The sequence below is a fragment of the Erinaceus europaeus genome, chromosome 15, assembly GCF_950295315.1.
Source record: "Erinaceus europaeus chromosome 15, mEriEur2.1, whole genome shotgun sequence".
Lineage (NCBI taxonomy): Eukaryota > Metazoa > Chordata > Mammalia > Eulipotyphla > Erinaceidae > Erinaceus > Erinaceus europaeus.
Genome location: NC_080176.1, coordinates 83,186,958 through 83,212,535, shown reverse-complemented (window position 1 = coordinate 83,212,535; position 25,578 = coordinate 83,186,958). Strand labels below are relative to the sequence as shown.

The 25,578-nt window shown below is 38.6% G+C and overlaps 1 long non-coding RNA gene and 1 other non-coding gene across 2 annotated transcripts; one reads left to right on the top strand and one right to left on the bottom strand.

Annotated features, from left to right (window-relative positions):
• LOC132533038 (uncharacterized) lies at positions 1–25,555 on the top strand. Its single transcript, XR_009544924.1, has 3 exons — positions 1–77; positions 2,194–2,257; positions 25,448–25,555. It is a non-coding gene; the product is annotated as an uncharacterized LOC132533038 (long non-coding RNA).
• TRNAK-CUU (transfer RNA lysine (anticodon CUU)) lies at positions 24,186–24,258 on the bottom strand. Its single transcript has one exon. It is a non-coding gene; the product is annotated as a tRNA-Lys (tRNA).
• Positions 25,556–25,578: the final 23 nt, after the last annotated feature.

The window sequence follows — 25,578 nt, the reverse complement described above, 5'->3', positions numbered from 1 at the left end:
TAAGGATAACATATCTGATTAGCTTCTATGGGTAATTGATCCACTGAGCTCAATGAAAATGTCAGACAGAAATCAAGGTGAGCAGATGTTTATTGCTGGCTATGCCAATATTAATGAAACCACTTTTACGTGGAACAAAACTAAGTTCCAAATGGTGCAAGGGAAAACATTGGTCCAAAAACTTATAGCCTTATATTTGGAGTCCCATTGCTTTTTTTTTTTTTTTTTCACTTTTTCTTTATTGAGCCTGGCATTGATCAGATATTTTAAAACTTTGAAAACCTCGCACAATAGTGAAAAGTATATTTTCATGTGACTATAAATGAAGAATATATCAATTATAGTCAAAACCATTTTGGCATAAATTTTCAGATGATATGGTGTTTCCTAACATATTTTAAATGAAAAGTTAAAGTAATACAATCTATACATATTTGAGAGTGCTAACTGTGCGTGAGTAGGATAATATTCCATACAAATTATATCAAGTCTAACAAAAATGTGAGAAGGATATTATTGTTTTCTCACATTTTGAATATGGCATATCCTTAATTAATATTGAAATATTTGAGCATAAGTAAAGCTGAACTGTTAGGCACACACAGTACTGAAACCATATATCCCCACATTAATTTATGTTGGGACAAGAACGGAATTAGCATATGGCTGACGTCAACCTGACATCCAGTCCAGAGTGCACAACAGACTACACAAAGCCACAAAGGATTGTGGGTATATAGGAAGTTATTTAAACAACTGTCTGGTGGAAATCAATTTTTTTTTTTCTGCTTGCCCTTTGGCTTACCTGGTCACCTCATCCACTGATGCCAGAACCCAAGCCATGCCATTTCTCTGGGACCCGCCATGTGGTAGAATGCTGGTAACTAAGCTTAAGGACTCATGGCTCCTGTTGTAAATCTTACCTATATGTCTCAGCCATTCCTATTTCCTGATCATGGTTTGTATGTACCTCAACCTTAATTTTGTCCAACTCCCAGCACAATGCCACCAGCAGTTTTACTTACAATAATTTAGATAACTTTTATAAATTTAGGTGCTCATAGTTTGACAATCTTCAGAATCATAAATGTACCTGCTACAGTATGCCATTTTTACTTCAGTGTGTTACTCTTAACAAAACAACTTTTAAACTTGATTTTTCCTGCTCACATAGACACCTCACAGAAAAACAACAGTAAGATGGGTTTTGAAAAGCTAGCCAGAAAAATTTTATATAATATTAATATTGCTAACACACGAGGCAGACAGAGAAATCAATGAACATTGATCTTGCAAACACATGCAAATATATTCACTGTTATGAACTCGAGGGCAACAGACATAATCTTCACCTTCCTTTATCTGGATTTTTTTCTTCAAAAATTTCACTATCTTACTCTATATGTATAAAGTTGGAATAAGGACACGTTGGATTTATTAACTTTTAAAAACGTGTATGTATAAAAGGCATTCACTGAATCATTTTCCATTTTAGAGTGTGCTCAAACTTTTATCAGGACCAAAAAGTCACTTTGAAATAATTTAAAGCCAGCTATTTTTATCTTTTTTCCTCACCTCAGGTCATTCTATAATATATAACCTAGTTCTTTCATCAAAATTATGAAGATACATAAATTCAATTTAAATAAGTTATCAGTATGTACATTTAGGTTAATTTTGTTATCATATAATGACAAGAGTTCACACAGAACTTGTTTATTAGATACAAAGTAAAGATAGGGACACACTGGGGTATATAAATATATATATATATATATATATATATATATATATATATATATCCTAAAACTAAAATTTTACTTTTAGCTAACTAGTCTTTCTAAATGAACTTGTTAATAGATAATGTTATTTTATATCATCTGAGTCAATGAGAAAATGTAGCAATAACAGTATCTGCATTTGGACAACAAACATGACTGTGCTTTGACTGCCTGATTCTATCCTAATACCATTGCAATTAAGATTTAGAATTATTTGAATACTAAGATTTCTGCTTGTTTTCTAAAGACGAGTCACTGAGTTAGAGATCAACGTTTATCTTTTTGACATTGTTCAAAGATCTTTCATATTTCTACAGTGCAACAACATTAAATTGCCATTTGCAGATGATTTAGCTCAAAATTCAATGCTTAGAGTTCAGGGATAATGAATAAAATTTTCTGTTTGACCTAGGGCAAGTGGTGATTATGGAAACCAGCGTTTCTGAAATCTGCACACAGAGAGAGCATATGATGGGGTAAGAAAAAAATGCTTTTTCTTTCTTTTCAGAGTGGAATCTGTACGTATGTGGAATTTCACTGCTACCAATAGGGACCTTTTAATCTTTTTCACCGATAGTGAGGATAGAGGTACACACAGAGAGAGCTCCAGAGAGACTTCACAGCATCAGAGCTTTCTTTCCTGCTGGCAAGCTGTCCTTAGGTGGTGCTGGGGCTCCCCCAAGACGCATGCTTTACCCAGAGAGCTATGTCTCTACTGAATCCAGAACAAAAAATATATATATCTTAAATTAAGAAAACGCTTCACTGATATCAAAGTGGCATGGTTGGGTGTCAGTTAATGAATCTGTCAGTGAGTCAACAAATAAAATCTGGTCTACAAGATATAGTACTGCAATGAAACTCGAATTCTGAAAAACATTTTCAGTAGTCATCTTACTATTCATTCCCATGTGTTTTCAAGACTTTGTTTAAACATGAAAAACTGGTTTTAAAAGATGACATTAAAACGGTGGCTATAAGAAATGCATTATGGATCTTCAATGAGAATTAGATTCCAGGAACATTAGTTCTCCAAAATAACATTAGAAATGAATATTTGAGAAAAATGGAGGGTTGATAATCACTCAGTAATTTTTTTAAGCCATTGGTTATGACTTCCTCTCGCAAGTGATTTGAAAGTGCTCTTCAGTATAATTATTTCAGATTCAAAAATAAATACATTTTTTTGCCTCTGGGTTTATAGTAGACCTTTGAGATTATGATTAATGATCTGAAACATATTTATTTAATGGTTCTTCTGTTTCACACTTCACACTTTTAATATGTTTTGACCATTACCTTATAATTTTCAACCGTATCCTTTTTTTTATGTCTTATGGAAGCCTTCTTTTCCATACAAATATGCTCATTTGTTTGTATGATAAAGATATCAGAGCACTGCTCAGCTCTGACAGATGGAAGTAGCAAGAATTAATGCTGCTGTCTCTGAGCCCTTAGGCATATTCAAGTCCTGTGTTCTACCATTGAACTAGTCTCCCCCAACCCAAAAGTCTTGTCTTGACACAATTTCTGTACAACATGTACCTTAATTTCATACCAGATTTCATTATGGAAGTTTTCCTTGTTTATGTCCCTCTCCTCACTTATTGTCACATTGTCTATAGCCTTTGATTTTCTCTCTGACATCAGTGGGATGCTTTTTCTTTATATTAGCCCTTTGATTATACTTTTACCAACACTCACACTTCCTCCTTCATGACCCTAGTCTTTGTAGACATGTGAATCAAACTGGGACTTCGCTGCTGGTAAATCAAGCAAACTGATACAGTAATATATAACACAACAAAACAGTAAAAAAAAAAATCTGTATGACATTTAATTTCTCCATCCAAGAACATGCTGATCTCTATTTATCTAAATTCTTCTAAGAGGACTATACAAGTTTCTTCATAAAAGTGTTGTTTTGGTTGGGAGTCGGCAGTGGGCAGTGGGTTAAGCGCACGTGGCGCAAAGCGCAGGGATGGGCATAAGGATCCCGGTTGGAGCCCCCGGCTCCCCACCTGCAGGGAAGTCGCTTCACAGCCGGTGAAGCGACAGGTCTGCAGGTGTCTATCTTTCTCTCCCCTCTCTCTCTGTCTTCCCCTCCTCTCTCCATTTCTCTCTGTCCTATCCAACAACAAAGCAACGTCAACAATGGCAATAATAACCGCAACGAGGTTGCAACAACTAGGGCAACAAAAAGGGGGGAAAATGGCCTCCAGGAGCGGTGGATTCATGGTGCAGGCACCGAGCCCAGCAATAACCCTGGAGGGGAGAAAAAAAAAAGTGTTGTTTATTTTTAGATATTTGCATGTTTTATTAAGATGGTAAGTTATATGCTTTGTGGAATTTCACAGTTGAGACATGTTGGCTGCATCTGAAGTGTATATGGAGACTCTGACCTGTATTTAGCTGATCTATTAAATTGAATGGAAGCCTGCTTTTTCAATTCCAGCTGCCATGTATGTAGACAACCACAAAAACTGCAGTGTTTCTCCATTTCTTTCATTCGTTCTGATTTTCCTGCTATTATTTTTGCTGGTTTGCATAGAACAGCTAATATAATGGAACATGCCAGTAGTATATAGTCCTAGGTACTTTTGTCTTGGTTTTACTCTTCTTAGAAACATTGTATAGTCGTTCTGCTTCTTCGTTTTTTCTTTATTCAGCAGCATTTGGTTTTATAATAGTTTGATTAAACATGTGCTGGGTAGGGCCAGATGGTGGTGCACCTGGTTGAATGCACGTTATTACAGTGTGCAAGGATGCAGGTTCATAGGGACCCATATGGCCCTTTCTAATTAAGGTTTGCATGTGCTCTGGAGAAATACTCAAGAGTGGTATTGCTGGATCATAATGTTATTCCATTTTGTTGTTATTGTTAAGTTTTCTACATACAGTCTTCTAAAGTGGTTGCACTCATTTGCATTCCTATCAGCAGCATAGCAGAGTTCCCTTCCCCCCACAACCTCACCAACAACTGCCATTTCCTGATTTGTTGATATAAGACATTCTCTAGAGTATGAGATGATATCTCAATGTAGTTTTAATTTGCATTTCTCTAATGATATGTGGAGTATTTCTTCATGTGTCTGTAGGTCATGTGTATCTCTTCTTTAGAAAACTACTTAGTTCATTGACCCACTATTTTGGGGGGTTATTTTTAACTTTTTTTGTAGTTCAGCACCAATTCTGTGTAGGCATTTGGTATCGGTTGCTTGGCTGGTGGTATGATTCTAGAAATGCATCCGCCTTTTCTAGGTTGTCCAATTTGTTGGAATAGAGATGTTGATAATATTCACATGAATTTTCTATCTCCCCCATCTTCAGTTGTAATTTTATTTCTCATTCCTGATTGTTTTTTTTAAATCATAGTTTTCTCTTTTTCTTTCTGTGAATCTAGCCAGTGGCTTATTTATGTTATTTACCCATTTGAAGAACCAGCTCTTGATGTCACTAATTCTTTCAAAATTCTTACTGAATCCTATTTCATTAATTTCTCCTCTGCTTTTTCAATATTTATTTATTTTCCCTTTTGTTGCCTTGTTTTTTATTATTGTTGTAGTTATTGTTGTTATTGATGTTGTCATTGTTAAATAGGACAGAGAGAAATGGAAAGAGGAAGGGAAGACAGAGGGGGAGAAAAAGATAAACACTTGCAGACTTGCAACCCTCTGCAGGTGGGGATCCGGGGGCTCAAACCAGGATCCTTCCACCAGTCTTTGACTTTGCACCACATGCGCTTAACCTGCTGTGCTACTGCCCAACTCCCACTTCTATGCTTTTTACCATTTCCTTCCTTCTGCTGACTTCTGAGTTCTTTTGTTGCTCCTTTTCTAGTTGACTGAGTGATGATGTTAAGTAGTTTACCTGAGGTCTTCACTGTTTGTTAATATGGGCTTTTATTGCTACAAATTTTCCTATAGCAAATGTAGTTAATCTCTTCATTTTCATTGACTCCAAGTAATTTTTAATTTCTGCTTTGATTCCCTGAGTGGCATAGATATTATACAGAATTGACTTGTTAAGTCTCCATAGTTTTGGTGTATTTCCTTGTTTCTTTTTGTGGTTTATTTGTAACCACACTGCTTCAATGAGTTACTTTTTAAATATCTAAGTACCTCAGAACTGATACTTTTTAAGATTTCAATGTTCACATATTTATTAGGGCTGTCTTTGTATGCAAACACATAATCAATTCTTTAAAATGTTCCATGTGCGCTTAAAAAGAATGTACATTCTTTTTGGGGATGGCTATGAAATGATCTGAATATATCTGTTAAATTTTTAATCTATGACTTCATATAAGGCCTCCTTATTGACTTTTTTTTCCTTGATGATCCATTTCTTGCTGTGAGTGGTGTGTTGAAGTCTTCAACTAACAATCTGCTGGTGCTGCTACTGTGTCCCTTAAGGTCAATAAGATATATATGCTTGGGTGCACACATATGTGGACCATATATATTGCAGATGGTTATATCTTCCTGTTGGATTGATCCTCTGACAAAAAAAAAAAAAGTGTAGTGTTTTTGTCTGACTCTTTTCACCTTATTTACCAGAAAGTCTCTTATCTGATATTAGAATACTTGTTCCATCCCTTATTTGTAGTATTGGCTTAAAATACCTTGTTCCATCTTGTTACCCAAAGGTACTATTAGTCTTTCTTTTGCATGTGTCTTTTCTGGAGACATAGAATAGATGGATCTTGCTTTTTAATCCATTCAGTCACTCTTACTTTTTTTAAAAAATATTTATTTATTCCCTTTTGTTGCCGGTGTTTTTTTTTTTTATTGTTGTAGTTATTATTGTTGTCGTTGTCCTTGGATAGGACAAAGAGAAATGGAGAGGGGCGGGGGAAGACAGAGGAGGAGAGAAAGATAGACACCTGCAGACCTGCTTCACCACTTGTGAACTGACTCCCCTGCAGGTGGGGAGCCGGGGCTCGAACCGGGATTCTTACATCCATCCCTGCACTTTGTGCCGCCTGCACTTAACCCTCTGCGCTACAGCCTCACTCCCCACTCTTAATCTTTTGACTGGTGAACTATGTCATTCACATTAAGAGTGATTATTTATAGATGTGGTTTATTTTTAGCCATTAAGGTTTTTGTTTCAAGGTTGTTTTATGTTCTTTTTTTAATTTTTATTTAAGAAAGGATTAATTAACAAAACCATAGGGTAGGAGGGGTACAACTCCACATAATTCCCACCACCCAATCTCCATATCCCACCCCCTCCCCTGATAGCTTTCCCATTCTCTATCTCTCTGGGAGCATGGACCCAGAGTCATTGTGGGTTACAGAAGGTAGAAGGTCTGGCTTCTGTAATTGCTTCCCCGCTGAACATGGACATTGACTGGTTGGTCCATACTCCCAGTCTGCCTCTCTCTTTCCCTAGTAGGGTGTGTCTCTGGGAAGTTGAGCTCCAGGACACATTGGTGGGGTCTTCAATCCAGGGAAGCCTGGCTAGCATCCTGATGGCATCTGGAACCTGGTGACTGAAAAGAGAGTTAACATACGAAGCCAAACAAATTGTTGAGCAATCATGGACCCAAAGCTTGGAATAGTGGAGAGGAAGTGTTAGGGAGGTACTCACTGAAAACTCTAGTGTACTTCTGCCTTCAGGTATATATTTTGCAGTAGTTTATGGATACGTGTGAACATATGCTCTCTCACACAGAAACTGGTGTATATCTAGGTTTTGGGACTTTGTTAGAAAGTGGACCACCTGAGACGAAATTAGAGTATACTATGAAAGGAAAGGTCTCACCCGAGTAATGAAGCTGAAGGGTTTTCATTCCACACGTGAAGTCTCTGGACACAGTCTGAAGTGAAGCATGTTGAGGTGGCAATCATTGTGTTGATTAGGTTGTGATTGGCAGATACAATATTATTTGATATGGATTGGGAGAGGCATACGGGAAAGTGGGCCCTATCCAAGGGTTCCAGGACTGGGGGAAGTAGGGGCTCTATAGTGGAGATGTGAGGTTCCTGCTGTCTTAGGGTTCAAAAAGACAATCGATACTTAATGTTATCATCACATTAATTGGTAATTGGGTTAACTTTGAAAAGTCCTTTTGTTAGGGTTTGCTGTATAGTACCCAGTATCTTGTATATAGCTGTGCTATTGGATGCTTCTAATCTACTAGGTCTAGGCTTTTGAGAGAGTCCGCATATCAAATACACAGCCTATATATTAAAAAGATTCAGTTTGTGTTTTGAAAAACTTTGAGACGTACAATTGATTTTCCCCCTCTCATATTAATTAACTAGTGATTTATATGTCTACATTTTGTTAGGAGTGTACATAAACACCATTCCCACCACCAAAAGACTGTGACCCATCCCTCCCACCCACTCCCACCCCCCACCGGCCCAGGAAGCTGCATGTCTACCCCTCACCACAGGGTTTTTACTTTGGTGCCCTACTTACAATTTGGTCAGGTCCTGCTTTTAGTTTCCCTTTCAGGTATTCTTAGTCAACCTCTGTTGATGAGTGGGATCATCCCATACTCATCTTTATCTTTCTGATTTAGCTCACTTAACATAATTCCTTCTAGCTCTGTCCAAGGTGGGTCAGAGAAGGTGGGTCATTGTTCTTGATAGCTTCATAGTATTCCATTGTGTATATATACCACAGCTTTCTCAGCCATTCATCTGTTGTTGGGCACCTGGGTTGCTTCCAGGTTTTAGATATTATGAATTGTGCTGCTATGAACATAGGAGTACACACCTCTTTTTGGTTCGGTGTTATGGAGATCTTGGGGTATAACCCCAGGAGAGGAATTACTGGATCATATGGAAGGTCCATGTCTAGCCTTCTGAGAGTTTTCCAGACTGCTCTCCACAGAGGCTTTACCAATTTACATTCCCACCAGAAATGTAAAAGGGTTCCTCTGTCCCCACAATCTCTCCAGCATTTGTTGCTGCTATCCTTTTTGATGTATGCCATTCTTACAGGAGTGAGGTGATATCTTAGTGTTGTCTTAATTTGCATTTCTCTGACAATCAGTGACCTAGAGCAATTTTTCATATGTTTGGTAGCCTTTTGGATCTCCTCTGAGGTGAATGTTTTGTTCATATCCTCTGCCCATTTTTGGATGGGGTCATTTGCTTTTTTGGTGCTAAGTTTGCTGAGCTCTTTATATATTTCGGTGATTAGTTTCTTGTCTGATGTCTGGCATGTGAAGATCTTCTCCCATTCTGTGAGGGGACTCTTTGTTTGTTTAATAGTTTCTTTGGATGTGCAGAAGCTTTTCAATTTTATATAGTCCCATTGCTTTGTTTCTGCTTTAGTCTTCCTTGCAATTTGGTTTGATTCATCAAAGATGTCCTTTAGGTGTAGGTGGGAAACTGTTTTACCAATGTTTTCCTCTAGGTATCTGATTGTTTCTGGTCTGACATCTAGGTCTTTGATCCATTTGGAGTTGATTTTTGTTTCTGGTGAGCTAAAGTGGTTCAATTTCATTCTTCTGCATGTTACAACCCAGTTTTCCCAGCACCATTTATTGAAGAGAGCCTCCTTTTTCCATTTAATCCTTTGGGCCCCCTTATCAAATATTAGATGTCCATAGTTGTGGGGATTTAATATAGTTTAAGGTCTGGGAGTGTGATGCCTCAATTTCGGTTTCTTTTCCTCAAGATGGTTTTGGCAATTCTAGGTGTTTTCAGGTTCCAGATAAATGATTGTAGTGTTGGTTCTATTCTCTTAAAGAAGCTTGTGGAACTTTGATGGGTATTGCATTAAATTTGTATATGGCTCTGGGGATAACATTCATTTTGATGATATTTATTCTTCCAATCCATGATCATGGGATATCTTTCCATTTCTTGGTATCAGTTTCTATTTCCTTGAGTAGCAACTCATAGTTTTCAGCATACAAGTCTTTCACTTCTTTGGTCATCTTTATTCCTAGGTATTTGATTGATTTTTCTGAGACAGTAAATGGGAGTGATTTCTGGATGTCTTCTTCTTCAGATTTAGTGTTTGCATAAAGAAATGCCACTGATTTCTGTACATTGATTTTGTAGCCTGATACCTTGCTATATTGCCTAATAATTCCAGTAATTTTCTACTGGATTCTTTAGGTTTTCTATGTATACTCTCATATCATCTGCAAATAGTAAGAGCTTGACTTCTTCCCTTCCAATCTGTATTCCTTTGATTTCTTTCTCTTGCCTGATTGCTATGGCAAGAACTTCCAATTCTATGTTGAAGAGTAACGGTGACACTGGACAGCCCTGTCTAGTCCCCGATTTGAGGGGGAATGCTTTCAGCTTCTGTCCATTGAGTATGATGTTGGCTATAGGTTTGCTATATATAGACTCCACTATCTTGAATAATTTCCCATCTATTCCCATTTTTTTGTAGTTTTGAGCAAGAATGGGTGTTGGATTTTGTCAAAGGCTTTCTCTGCATCTATTGATATAATCATGTGGTTTTTGGCTTTGCTTTTATTAATGTGGTGAATGATATTGATTGACTTACGGATGTTGAACCAGCCTTGCATTCCTGGGATGAATCCCACTTGGTCATGATGAACAATCTTTTTGATATGTTGCTGTATCCCGTTGGCCAACATCTTGTTTAATATTTTGGCATCTATGTTCATCAGCGATATTGGTCTGTAGTTTTCCTTTTTTGTTCTGTCCCTATCAGCTTTTGGTATCAGGGTGATGTTGGCTTCATAGAAGGTGGAAGGGAGTATTCCTGTTTCTTCAATCTTAAGGAAAACCTTAAGAAGTATGGTTACTAACTGTTTCTTGAAAGTTTTGTAGAATTCGTTTGTGAAGCCATCTGGTCCAGGACTTTTGGTGTTGGGGAGATTCTTAATAACGGTTTCAATTTCTTCGTCGGTGATTGGTGCATTTAGATTTTGTAGTTCTTCTTGGTTCAGTTTTGGAAGGGCATATGCTTCTAGGAATTGTTCCATTTCTTCCAGATTCTCTAGCTTGGTGCTGTATAGTTCTTTATAGAAGTTTCACAGGATTCTCTGGATTTCTGTGGTGTCAGTTGTGATATCTCCTCCATCGTTTACAATTCTATTAAATTGAGTCTTCTCTCTTTTTTGTTTGGTGAGTCTGGCTAGGGGTTTGTCAATTTTGTTTAATCTTTCAAAGAACCAACATTTGGCTTCATTGATCTTTTGTATGTTTCTTTTATTTTCGATGTTGTTTATTTCTGCTCTAACTTCAGTGATTTCTGTCCTTCTGGGTGCTTTAGGGTTCCTTTGTTCCTCTTCCTCTAAGTCCTTGAGATGTGCAGTAAGGTCATTCATTTGAGCTTCTTCTTGGTGTTTAATATGTGATTGTATGGCTATTAGTTTCCCTCTCAGTATTGCTTTATCTGTGTCCCAAATATTTTGATAGGTTGTGTCTTCATTTTCATTTGTTTCCAGGAACATTTGAATTTCCTGCTTGAGTGAGTCTCTGACCCAGTGGTTCTTAAGGAGTATGTTGTTTAGTTTCCAAATTCTGTGACTCTTAATAATTTTCTGTTTGTTGTTAAATGTTAGTTTTACTCCACTGTGGTCTGAGAAGATACTTGGGATGATTTCAATGCTCTTGAATTTACTGATGCTGTCTTTGTGGCCTAACATGTGGTCTATCCTTGAGTATGTGTTATGTGGATTTGAAAAGAAGGTGTATTCCAGTTTTTTGGGGTGAAGGACTCTGAAAATGTCCAAGAGGTCTAGTCTGTCTATCTCTTCATTCAATTCTCTTGTATCTTTATTGGTTCTCTGCTTTGTTGATCTGTTTAAGTGTGAGAGTGGGGTATTGAAGTCTCCCACTATTATTCTATTACTATTGATGTATTTTTGAAATTCTTTCAGTAAGTGCTTGACGTATTTAGATGGTCCCTCATTGGGTGCATAGATGTTAATAATTGTTAAGTCTTCTTGGCTGATTGATCCTCTAATCATTATGTAATGTCCTTGCCTATCTTTTATTACTTTATTTAATTTAAAATCTATCATGTCTGAGATGATAATGGCTGTTCCTGCCTTTTTTTGTGGTCCGTTAGCCTGTATGATAGTTTTCCATCCTTTCACTTTAAGTCTGTGTTTATCTTGTTGTGAAAGATGGGATTCTTGCAAGCAGCATATGGTTCGGTTATGTTTTCTGATCCATCCCCCCACCCTGTGCCTTTTGATGGTTGAGTTTAAGCCATTGACATTTATTGATATTATGGATTTAAGGTATTGTAGTGCTATTGTTCAAAAAAAAATTTGTTAGCTCTGATATATTGCAAGTATTATAGTGATGTTCTTGTTTATAAGAGGTCTTTTAGAACCTCTTTCAGGGCAGGCTTGGTGATGGTTGCCTCCTTTAACTGTTGTTTGTCTAAGAAGGTTTTGATCCCTCCCTCTAGTTTGAATGAAAGTCTAGCAGGATATATTATCCTTGGTTGAAACCCTTTTTCATTCAGGGTTCGATAGATTTCTTGCCATTCCCTTCTGACTTTTAGTGTTTGAGTGGAGAAGTCTGCAGATAATCTTATGGGTTTTCCCTTGTATGTGACTTTTTGTTTCTCTCTTGCAGCCTTTAGGATCCTTTCTTTATCCTTACTTCTTCTCATTGTGACTATGATGTGTCTTGGTGTCTTCAGGTCTGGGTTGATTCTGTTTGGTACTCTCTGGGCCTCTTGAATCTTGATGTCCTTTCTATTATTCAGGTCTGGGAAGTTTTCTTGTATTATTTCCTCTAGAATGTTTGCTTCCCCTTCCTCTCTTTCTTCCTCTGGCAGGCCAATTATACGAATGGTACTTCTTTTGAGATCATCCCATATGTCTCTGTTGTTGTTTTAAGTGTCTCTCAATCTCGTTTTAAGCTCTTTCACCTCTTTCTTTGTTTTCTCTAACTCATCCTCTGTCTGACTAATTCTGTTTTCTGCTTCTGTTAGTCTGCTTTCCCTTGCCTCAGCTTCCTTCTTCATTACAGCTATTTCAGCTTTCAGTTCTCTAATTGCCTCAAGATAATCAGTATTTTCCTTGGGGGTCTCAACTGTTGTTTCCCTAATACTGCCATTCCTTTCCTCCAATGTTGTTTTCATTTCTGTGATTAATAAGTTTATTATTGCTTGCATACGTTTCTTATCTATGGTTACTTCTGGCTGATTTGTAGTTTCTTCTGGGCTCTTGTCTTCATTCATTGGAGTAGCAGTTTTATTTGTTTTTGATCTACCCATTTTTTTGATTTATGTGTTTCTTTTTTTTTTTATGCTCTGTAGTTCCTCAGTTGTTGTGTCTTGAGTACAAGTAACACTGTACTAAATACCTTTGTGACAATTGCACTCACCAGCCTCAGGAATTACAGTAGCAATTGAAGCAAGTATTGAAGCAGTTTAATCTTTACCAGTTAGCCAAACAATTTCTCCAGTCTGTGAAAGAATAGTAACCAAATCCCAGTGAATAAGAAAGAGAAAAGAAAGAAGAGATAGCAAGAATAGATAGTTATGTAAATCTACTATCCACTGTATATTCTAGGGGTAACAAGAGGGGAAAGGGAACTAGAGCAGAGATACACACATAGAGAGTCCACTCTGAGTCAGATTTCTTCCCCAAAATAATTCACAAATTCATAAAGGCAAAGAAGAAGGAATAAGTGTATGACAATATAAAAAAAAGAAAAAGAAAAAGAAAGAAGAGACAAGAGAGAGAAAAGGGAAAAGATAATAATAAGAGCTGTAATTAAAGATCAGTGAAAGGAAAGTTTCTTTTATTACTTTATTTTTAATTTAATTTAATTTAATATTTTTGAATAGCTGGGAGGGGGAGGAAGGGTAGAGGAGGTAGGATTAAGGAGACAAGTTCCTCCCACAATAGATAAGATTCCCACTACCCTATCACTGAAATATATGCTAAGAGTTTATTCTGATCAACCTAAAGGGGGGGAAGATATATGCCTTTATATAATATTAATAGTACAATAGAGCAGGGTAAAAAAAATAAAATAAAAACCCTTTCCCAGATTACCTCAAACCTTGTGATCAGAGGCAGCTGATTGTTAAGAATGAGAAAAAAAAAACAACCTCTGGACTAGACAAGGATAGCTGAAATAGACAGTTATGCAAATCTACTATCCACTGTATATTCTAGGGGTGGCTAAAGGAAGAAGGGAAGTTGAACAGAGACACTCGCAGTGAGAGTCCACACTGAGTCAGATTTCTTCCCCCAAATAATTCCCAAATGTGTATCAGTGAATTCAAAAAAGCACACCGTTTGGTGGTGTGGGGGCTGGGGGCTGTGGATTTGAAAACTGTAGGATTAAGGAAGAAAGGATGACAAGAATGAGAAAAAGAAAAAAAAATAATAAAGAGAGAGAGAAAAAAAAGAAAAGATAAGAAAAAGAATAGTCATAAAAGAGCAGTGAAAGGAAAGGGTTTTTTAAATTTATTTATTTTTAATTATTTAATTAGCTATGTGGGGTGAGCTGGGGGGCGTTGGCTACTTAGAAAGAAAAAAGGCCAGAGGTTTCAGAAGGGTATAGACTTATAATGAATGATACTCCCTGGTGGGACAGGAATTTGGTAAAGAAAGAAGCTCCCAGCAGGGGAGCCTGCTAGGAGCTGGTCCCCAGGGACTACTTATGGGGGGGGGGGGCAAAGGGGAGGAGGTATGCTTAAAAATTAAAAGGAAAAAAATTTTTCCTTTTTTTCCTACTCTAATTCTTAACCCAAATTAAGTTATAGTCACCTTCTTGGTGTCACCGCTAGGACCCCTTATTGACTGGCCTTCTAAAGGCAGAAAATCCAACCATTTCCAGGAGATGTGGTCAGAGCTCAAGCCACTGGCAGCTTCTCAGTCCGCCATCTTCCGGGAACCCCGTTTTATGTTCTTGTTGACTCTTATCCTATTGGTTTCTGCTATTTTATGTGGATGGTTTTCTATAAAGATCTAGCTTATTTATATATATCTCCCTTTTGTCTTTGTGATATTTTGTTTTGTGGTTATCATGAGTATCGTGTCTAACTTACAATATCTACAAAAGTCTTTTTAAAGTAAACCTTGGTTCACAAATAATGGATTGTGTGACTCTCCCATTTTCCATGTCTGTTTTACCTTGTTACAAGGTTATATTCTACTACAAATTATCTTGTTAAAAGTTGGAATTCTTTTGGTTCTTTACACGTGGGACTTCTCTTAATGATTATTGCAAGGCAGGATTGTTAGTGGAAAATTCCATCAGTTTTTTAATGTTTGAAAGTATCTTTTCTTATCCCCCATACTTAGGGTTTTTATTGACAAATTCGATGAGATCCTGATGGCTCTGTCTTTTTATGTATTTCTCTTCCTTTCCCTAGTAGACTGTATTATGTTTTCTTTGGTTTTGCATAGTAGTTTTACTATGATGTGTCTTATTGTGAGTCATTTTGGTTTTGGGAATTTAGGTGTGTGTTTAGATTACTGTATTTCTATGTTTTGAACATTTGCCCAGGTGTGGATATTTTTCTGCCATAATTTCTTTGAATAGTTCTCTACTCCTTTGTCCCTTTTTCTTTCTCAGGAATCTTAATAACTATGATGTTAATCTTTCTGATGTAGTTTTCTATTTCATGAAGAACTGTTTGATTTTTTCGCTAAACTTTTCCTCTCCAACAGCTTTAAATTCATAGTGTGTGGTAGCTGTCTTCTGAGCATTGACATTCTCTCCTTCACCTCAGTTAATGCACTTCCTAGGCCTCATATCTCAGCCTGAACTACATTCAAGGTGTCCTTCATACCCTGCAGCTCTATCTGGAGTTTCCTTTTTTTGTACATTGTAATTCTTTGATGAAATGATCTCTGAGTTTTTCAATCTGTGTTGTATGTTTAGTTCAGTTTCTTGAATTGGTTTCATAGTGAGTTCTCCAAACTCTATCTCCATAATTTTTTGCCGATCTGAATCTCATTATTGGGAATTTCTATCATTGAATCTTAGTTTTTGCATTTAGTGTGCCTTTTACTGTTTCCCTGCAGGAGTCACTGTGGCTAAGGTGTTGGATTTCTCTGCTTATATATCTTGGTTGTGGAGAGGAGATTTTATTTTGTGTCACCAGGCTAGTTTAGTGTCCCTGCTGTTAGTATAGGGTCTCCTTGCTGTTGTCCCACCCTGGTGTGGAGGGGGGGAGCAGGTTATCAGCATGGGAGAATTTCTTTCTCCTAAGTATTCAAAGAAGAAGCAAAATTATTTCCTTTAGCTGGTTGCCAGTTCGTATGTAACTCATGCAGGATACAATATTAGTCAGGTTTTTTTCTTGAATCCTGGTGATCCTTGTAGATAGTTCAATCTCTTGACACCCCTAAAATTAGAGTTTAAACCCCACCCCAATTCCCTGCCTTCTTTGCTCCAACCATGTACTCTGTTTTGTAAGCACCAAAATGGTGCCAACTGCTACTGAGCATGGTTTTGTAAGTCTTAAGAATCCCTCCCTCACTCAGTTTCCAAATACTCTTCACACTTCCCTGCTTGTGGTTGTGACTAAGTAATTTACCTGAAAAGTCACAGTCACAGTTGTAAATTACTGAGTTTATAGGTTTTTTTTTTTTTTTTTTTTAAATACTTGTTACTTTACCTCAATTCCTAGAGTGTTGTACTGCAGCTATTAATCCTTTGCCAGATAGCCAGAGTTGAATGGGACTTTTTTTTTCCCCAAGAAAAGGTATTTTACAATTAATGTTAACTGCTAACTTCAGTAACTTCAGTAACAGTGGAATCAAGCAAGAGATTTAAAGTTAAACATTTATGAAGACTATATAGAAAATGTATTAATTTTTTGACTTTAGAAATAAATGTTACTGACTCTTGGCATTTATATTTTCTATCACTTGTTGGATAGTATGCCAGCTCCCCCTGGCTTCTGCTTAACCATATGCCTATCTAGGGATAGATTTAATCCCATTCAAAGCTTTGGTCTATTTACATAAATCACTTTTACATTTACATAAAGCACCACACTCCCTCCAGGGCATTAGTGGTTTAGTTGTAGAATTCTCACCTGCTCCACCCCCTCTCCTTGTCACACCCTGATCCTCTCCTTGTCACACTCTGATTTTCACCAGTCACTTTTTGCTCCACCCTCTCTATATCACATCCTGTTTCCACCCTACTTGGAGAGTATAAAAACAGCTGCTCTTCTGATTAAAGACACTTGGAAATTGCTTTCCAGCTCCGAGAGTTCCAGAGTGTATCTCCTGTGAAGTTAGTGTGGAACGAGTTCCTGATCCCTCTCCCACGCAGCAGCCTAGATCGGCTCCAGTTGAGTTCTCTCCAACCCAGAGAGCACTAAGCTTGGGAAGAAGTACCCTCAGGCTATCCCTGCAATCACTGTCTCTACAATGCAATTAAGCAAAATACATAAAGCAAAACTGTCTATATATTTTATTACCACATATGGTAATAGTATGACAATTAGTTTATAATGAGAGGAATATATGATCATTACTTTTACTTCTAAGCTTAACATATTTGTTCAAAATGAATCCTTGTGACAATGAGGAAAAACAGTCAAATACTTCAGAATCATTTTCATTCATATTAATAACAGCACCCTAGAGGTTTTTAAAGAAATCAAATCTGGAGACAGTTGACCTTTATCTTCATTTTTTTCAGAAATAACTTTATATCTCCCCCAAAATAAAAGCAACCTCTTTTTTTTACAAACTTGCTACACTTAATGTGCTCAGATGGAATGAAAAACTTTCCTTTAATCCAAATAGAATTTTCTATTTTGTTATCTATATTCTATCTGTAATTACACTGAACTTACTATTTATTTATAATTGGGCAGTAATACATGATGCAAGCTAAGAGGAAATATCTAGCTGTATTACAAACCATTAATTTTCATGGACAGAGTTGACACTCTACAGATGTAATTTGCAAGTCAAATATATGCTTTCTCCCTCTTGGATCCTTTTTTTTATTTACAGGAAGTCTTGGTTGAGTTAATAAATAAACAGTAGCTGAAATATTTCACTTTAATTAGTATGAGGTGGCATTTGTAGAGGACTGTTTAACCAAGAGATGGGAGGTGCTGTCAGACAGGGGATTAACACAAAAACAAAGATTTGAATAAATATGTGGGGTTTCAAGCCAAATTCACTAAGCACACAGGGGTTCACACTTTAGATAAGACTCTTGCATTTAAGATGAGGTGGTATAGCCGTGCTCTTTGAACTGTGATAAATTGCTCAGTGTGTGTGTGTGTTTGGGGATGTGAGATAAGAAGATAGGGATTTTACCCTAGAAGCTGTCAAACTCTATTATTTTCTAAGAAGCTAGACAGTTTGAAAATGAAGCAAAGACTATTGGTTGAAATTATAACATTCTACCAGTCTTTCTCTCTTTCCTTATTCTGTGATACCCAAAACTAGCATTAAATTTTTTTTCTTTACAGTTGGGAATAACAGTAGCTCACATGGCTTGTATGCAAGAAGTCACAAGTTCAATCTCCAGAACCACTATGAGCCAGAGTTGAGTGGTGCATGATTAGAAAAAGAGTAATAATAATTCCTGGGGGTAGGAAAGTGATTTGTCCAGTAGAGCACACACATTGTCATGTGTCAGGACCTAGGACAACATCCCCAGCCAACACATAGGGGTGTCGGCAAGGTGGAAGCATCTTGAGCAGTGGAGTAATGTGACAGAGTTGCTTTTCTTTTTTAATGTTAAAATTTATTTATTTAGTGTTGGATAGAAGCAGAGAGAAATTGAAACGGCAGGGGGAAGTAGAGAGGGAAAGAGATAGTGATACCTGCAACCCTATTTTGCCAGTCATGAAGCTCTCCCACTGTAGGTGGGGATCAGGGGCTTGAACCCAGGTCTTTGTCATATTTTAAAATTGTTTATTAAAAGGAAACACTGACAAAAACCATAGGATAAGAGGAGTAAAACTCCATACAATTCCCACCACCGAATTCCCTATCACATCCACTCCCTTGATAGCTTTCCTATTCTTTATTCCTCTGGGAGTATGGACCCAAGGTCATTGTGAGATACAGAAGGTGGAAGGTCTGGCATCACACTCCTACTGACCGAATTTCTTCTCCCCACCACCTCTCTGATTTTTCATCCTATATCTAAAAGGTGTGTGTGGGGGGGGGGGGATACAAAAAGGCTTCTGGAAGCAGTACAATCATGCAGGCATCAGAACTCAGTGATAACCTTGGTGGTAAAGACATAAAATAAATTAAGAAAGGAAAAAAGTTTTTAAAATAATGCATAATAGTGGTAAAATGTTTCAGGGATGATAAATAACTAAGGATGTGAAGTCTTATGTTTTTTTATCTTGGTTTCTAGTTTTTGTATGACATTCCATATTTTAAAGTGACTAGTCACTTTACACATAAGAAAAACTGTTATCTGTACTTTGCCTATATACTTTTTTTATCACGTTGAAACTACAATAGATTTGCTTCATTCTTGTTTTTCATATCAGCTACTGCAGTGTGTTCATTCATGGAACAGCAATTCCAAGAGCCATATCTTTGCAGAGATTTGATAGTTGCTATCTAAAATTTAGAGGTAGACTTGATATGCTTTCTTTTTTTTATCTTCATTGAATTTCTTATATATTTCCAGAAGTAAGACAAGTATACAGTATTCTATTAGAAGAGTTATAAAGGTATAAGAAATAATGTTACCAAGAACAGATATAAATTCTGCTTTGAAAAATCAAGATAGAATGTTTATAGTTGAGTGCACACGTTACAATGCGCAAGGACCCATGTTCGAGCCCCGATCCCAGCTTGAAGGGGGAAAGCTTTGTGAGTGGTGAAGCAGTGTTGCAGATGTCTGTCTCTCTCCCTCTCTACCTCCCTCTTCTCTCTCAATTTCTGAGTCTCTATTTAATAAATAAATAAAGATAATAATATTTTTTTAAATGACAGAATATTTAGTCATCAACTTGTGGTAGCTCATGGCTGCTCACACTATCTTGCATGTCTTTTGGGGGGCCAGTACATACACAGTTGAATTCAGGTGGAACTTGACTTAAATGAATGAAGAAAATATTAAAAAGCTCCTTTAGATCCAGTGAATTTAAGTGATTTAATAATCAGGAAAATGATTTGGAATTTCAGAAGTCTAATAGTTGTGCATTTGAGAATTTTAAAAAATCTGATATATATAATTATAATATATTGTGACTGGAGAGATGACTCAGTAACAGAGTGGAAGACTTGATGTAAAAATATCCTAAGTTCAATCCCAGCACTGTATATGCCAGAGTGATGCTCAGATTTTTCCCTTAAGAGAATTAATCTATTCCTTGACTATATCAGTTAAGGTTTTATATTTCAGACCTATTTTTATTTTTTTATTATTTTTAAATAGTGATTTATATGACTACAGATTAATGGGAGCATACATAAACACCATTCCCACCACCAAAAGACAGTGATCTATTTTTAAATGTAAGTCTGATTATATGATATGCATATATCATATAAGTTCAGATAATACAAAGACAAAAAAAGTTTCAGGGCCTGAATTGCATACCCACATATGGTTTGGATAAGTCCCCACACTCTCAACCAAAGTTCTGTGCCCCTCCTCCTCAGTTAAATACTGTAGTCCTCACAAAGTCCAAGAGATGGCTTGTTTACCATTTTTTAGAAAAAAAAAAGTGTTTTCTTTAGTCATCTGTGATGTGATCAGATGGTGCTATTGTAGAACCAAATGTTCTGAATCCCATTTAATCCCCAATGAGAAGAATGGAGACTCTAAAATCTCAGGTCTAGTGCCGGCCTAGTGTGGGGGTGCCTCTTCTTGGGTGTATACTCTCTGGGTTAGAGAGAACGTAATTGGAGCCAGCCTGGGCTGCTACTCACTCAGAGACATAAGAGAGATGACCCAGGAACAGAGCTGGTGGTGGTGAGGTGATTTGATTCTTTATTGATCAGAGATCCAAGGCTTTTAAGAGTCGGACCTGGAAGTGGCAAGTCGAAAATGGAAATGGCTTGACATGGTTTGGAAAGGGGTGGAGAAAGGCAAAAGGGGACTGGGAAATTCCTTAGCAACTGTTGCGAGGGTTTTAACTGGTAGGATTAATAATACCCTGCAGTCAGAGAGGGCCTTGAGGGTAGAAAGTAGATCAAAGGAATGGAATGGCTGGGGATCTTTCAGGCAAAACAATGATTATGTGGATAATAAGGCCATGGTATAAGCAGGCGATAGTATCGGAATGAAGGGTGCTTTGTGAGGCAGGGAGTCTGATAGCATGAGGCAAATGTTGGGGGGTCTCGTGTCCCTCCTTGCTCAACCTCTCAGTGGAGAGAGAGAGACTGACAGGATGGACTTGCCCTTCAGGTTAAGCCCTGCCAAGCTCAACCACATCTTCACAATTTCCCTACAGTCTAATTTAGCTAATTTGTAGTTATCAATGACCTTACATTTGTTGAGGTTGTTGGAGGGCATCAGCTACAGAGTCTTCTTGCTTAAGTACTGTCGCATTGGTGGGGTGTGGAGACCTTGCCTCCTGTGCTATGGACCTCTTAGAGTCTTCAGTTCCCTTTGCTAACTAAATGTGGCACTAGGGAAGGACAAAATGTGGATGTGCCTTGATCAGCAAAAATGTTTTATCTGTAGGGCTGGGTGGTAAAGCAACGGGTTTAGTGCACATGGTGTAAAGCACAAGAACCACTCAAGGCTCCTGGTTAGAGTCCCAGGCTCACCACCAGGAGAGGGGTCACTTCATGGGCAGTGAAACAGGTCTGCAAGTGTCTATATTTCTCTTCCCTTCTCTGTCATCCTCTCCTCTCCTGATTTCCCTGTGTCCTGTCTAACAACAGTAACAGTGGCAGCTATAACAAGGACAACACAAAGAGAAAAATGGCCTCCAGGAGCAGTGGATTCATATTGCAGGCACCGAGCCCCAGCAATAACCCTGGAAGAAAAAAAGTTATCTGCCCATGATCAGAATCTTGAACATTATTATAAGTGTTGCTGAAAAAAAAATGAAAGAATTCGGTAATGAAGTGAACATGATTTCATGGCTGACTTCCATGAATGAAAACTAAGCTGCATTTACATCATTAAGCATGTATTAAAATGAGAAAAATGATCGAATAATGTCCATTCCTGTGTGTGGAGCATTTAGGAAGAAGCTTTGAGAATATTTTTCTACATGAATATACAAGCTACCCTGTGCAATATGAAATGTCAAATAATGGCAACATTTAAGATCTGTGGTGATATTAAGAATGGGATTATTATTTATTTATTTATTTATTTTAAAAAGGAGACATTAAAAAATCCATAGGATAGGAGGGGTACAGCTCCACACAATTTCCACCACCACATCTCTGTATCCCATCCTCTCCCCAGACAGCTTTCACGTTCTTTATCCCTCTGGGATTATGGACCCAAGGTCATTGTGGGATGCAGAAGGTGGGAGATCTGGCTTCTGTAATTGTTTCCCAGATGAACATGGGCATTGGCAGGTAGATCCATAGTCCCAGCCTGCCTCTTTCTTTCCCTAGTGGGTGTGTCTCTGGGGGAATTGGAGCTCCAGGACACATTGGTGGGGTTTTCTGTGTAAGGAAGTCTTGTCTGCATTATGCTGGCATCAGGACCTGGTGGCTGAAAAGAGTTAACTTACAAAGCTAAACAAATTGTTCAACATATTATTATTATTTATACAGTTTAAAATATTGGGTTAGTTTTTTTCCTCCTGTTGTGATTATTAGTAATGATATATTTTTTAAAATATTTATTTCCTTTTGTTGCCCTTGTTTTATTATTGTTGTTGTTGATGCCATTGTTGTTGGATAGGACAGAGAGAAATGGAGGGGGGAAGACAGAGAGGGGGAGAGAAAGCTAGACACCTGCAGACCTGCTTCACCACCTGTGAAGCAACTCCCTGCAGGTGGGGAGCCGGGGGCTTGAACCGGGATCTTTACGTGGGTCCTTGCGCTTGCCACGTGCACTTGCTTGACTTCCTCAGCAACAATATTTTTAGAAATAACCAATTACTTATAGGTCATCTATGGAAAATGAGTTCCAAATCTGAAATGATTCTTAACATTTTTTTCCTTTTTCTTTCCAATTCTTCTCCTCCTCCTCCTTCTTTCTCCTTTTTTATTATATAGGACAGAGAGGAAGGGGAGACAGAGAGGGTCAGAGAAAAATAGACATGTACAGACCTGCTTCACTGCAGGTGGGGAGCAAGGGAAGGGAACCAGGATCCTTGCGTGGGTCTTTGCATTTCCTACTCTGTGTACTTAACCAAATGCACCACCACCTGGCTTCCATGTTATTTTATTCATTTATTTTTTTTAATCACCAGAAAGGATTTATGGTGTATTTGTGTGTGTGAAATCTTGTAAATCTGCCAATTCATTGTCACAGACTCTATAGGCTCTTACTCAAAGAGAATATGGACAACATCTGCTCTAAAAAACACATTCAGAAATTATTATTTTGACTGGGAAGTCAGCATAATGGTTATGCAAAAGACTAGTGTCTGTGGCTCTGAAGTTTCAGGTTCAATCCCCAGCACCATCATAAATCAGAGCTGAAAGACGAGTACTCTGGTATCTCTCTCTCCCTCTCTGCATCTTTCGCTATATATCTATATTTATTTAAAAAACTAATATTTGGGAGTAGGATGGTGGTGCAGCGGGTTAAGCGCATGTGGCACAAAGCTCAAGGACCCACGTAAGGATCCTGGTTCGAGCTCCTGGCTCCTCACATGCAGGGGAGTCACTTCACAAGCAGTGAAGCAGGTCTGCAGGTGTCTATCTTTCTCTCCCCTTCTCTGTCTTCCCCTCCTCTCTCCATTTCTTTCTGTCCTATCCAACAAGATGACATCAATAACCACAATAATGTTAAACAACAAGGATAACAAAAGGGAAAATAAGTAAATAAATATAAAAATAACTAATATTTTAAATCATATATGATTTTAAAATGAGAAAATCCAGAGACAGTTCATCTCTATTAAACATTTTATGTAATGGGCCCTTTGGAATTTACCTAAAATAGACCTACTAGCTCTTTTCAAAAAGGAGACTGCAACTCTTCATCTGCACTATTCCAGCCTTTAGGTTCACGATTAGTTGTTGCTGAGGAATTATTCTGATGCAGTCTCTGCCCCCAGGTTTTACCACGCCCCGCGAAATCCTAGCAGTGCCCCCTTCAACCAATCCTGGCCCCACATGTCACCCCTGGTTGTCACCCAATATAAAGCCCCCTCACCCCCCCCCCGCTCGCTCTCTCTGGGCTCTTAGCTCCCCCTCTCGCAGATCTCTCTCCCTTCTCTCGTCCCATGGTCAGGTAGTGGGGACGGCCATTGTCGGCTGACTCCACGTGGCCTGAGCCACCCCCCCATCCTATAATAAAGATTTGTGTATCCCCTTGCTCTGGACTTCCTCTCTCTTCTCCACGGTGCAGCCCAACACCTAGCCACAACAACAACATCTGGCGCCCAACGTGGGGCTCGAACCCACGACCCTGAGATTAAGAGTCTCATGCTCTACCGACTGAGCTAGCCGGGCCGCAGCGGTGAAAGTGCCAAATCCTAGCCACTAGACCACGCTGCTGGTTTTTTTTATAGACTGATCCTGAGTAATTCATAGACTTTACAGACTGTTGCCTTGAGGACTATACAATGCCAAATAGCCCCTCTGTTTGGTGGGTCATGCCATCCCACCTCCCCCTCATTATGTACCCTTGCCCCTTCCCCCCCCAAGCAGGGAATGTTCCTTTACACACCAATCCTTCCCTTCACTTCACACTGGCTTTTACTACTCCCCTACTTGTCCCTTCCTGTTTTGTTATATCATTTAGGTTTATGCCCAAAAGGTTTCTGCTCCACGATAGTCTTTTACAGACTTTGAACCATCTTATGCTATCACTAGATAGAAAGATAGAAAAGATGTAGAGATACTGTGAAGAGATGGTTGAGCAGGCTGCACTTAAACCTATGAGATGAGTCCCTGCAGGTAAGTCTCTCTCTAAAGAGGGGTTGAGCACAGGAGGACGCATAAATCTCACAAGGTTGGCAGCCACTTAAGCCTTCCCTCCTCCACAGAAAGTCCTACATCTTACCACCTGAGCATGCATTCCTTAAAAACATTTAAGCCTGTTCCATTCCATTTTTCTTTACTGTGTCCATTTAGATATAAAGGGATAGGAGGAGATGTTGCTGAGGAATTATTCTGATGCAGTCTCCGCCCCCAGGTTTTACCACGCCCCGCAAAATCCTAGCAGTGCCCCCTTCAACTAATCCTGGCCCCACAGGTCACCCCTGGTTGTCACCCAATAAAAATCCCCCTCACCCCCCCCCCCCCCCGCTCGCTCTCTCTAGGCTCTCAGCTCCCCTTTCGCAGATCTCTCTCTGGCGCCACAGGTCACCACTGGTTGTCTCTCTCTGGCCCCACAGCCCCCACAGGTCACCCCTGGTTGTCACCCAATAAAAAGCCCCCTCACCCCCCCACTCGCTCTCTCTGGGCTCTCAGATCTCCTCTCGCAGATCTCTCTCCCTTCTCTCGCCCCGTGGTCAGGTAGTGGGGACGGCCATTGTTGGCTGACTCCATGTGGCCTGAGCCACCCCCCCATCCTATAATAAAGATTTGTGTACCCCCTTGCTCCAGACTTCCTCTCTCTTCTCCGTGGTGCAGCCTGACACCTGGCCACAACAACAATTAGTAAACAATTCGTTTATATGTTAACTTTTTTTTTCAGTCACTAGGCCCCAGATGCTACCATGATGCCAGCTGGACTTCCCTGGGCAGATGACCCCACCAATGTGTCCTGGGGTCCTGCTTCCCCAGAGTCCTGCTCCACTAGGGAAAGAGAGAGACAGGCTGGGAGTA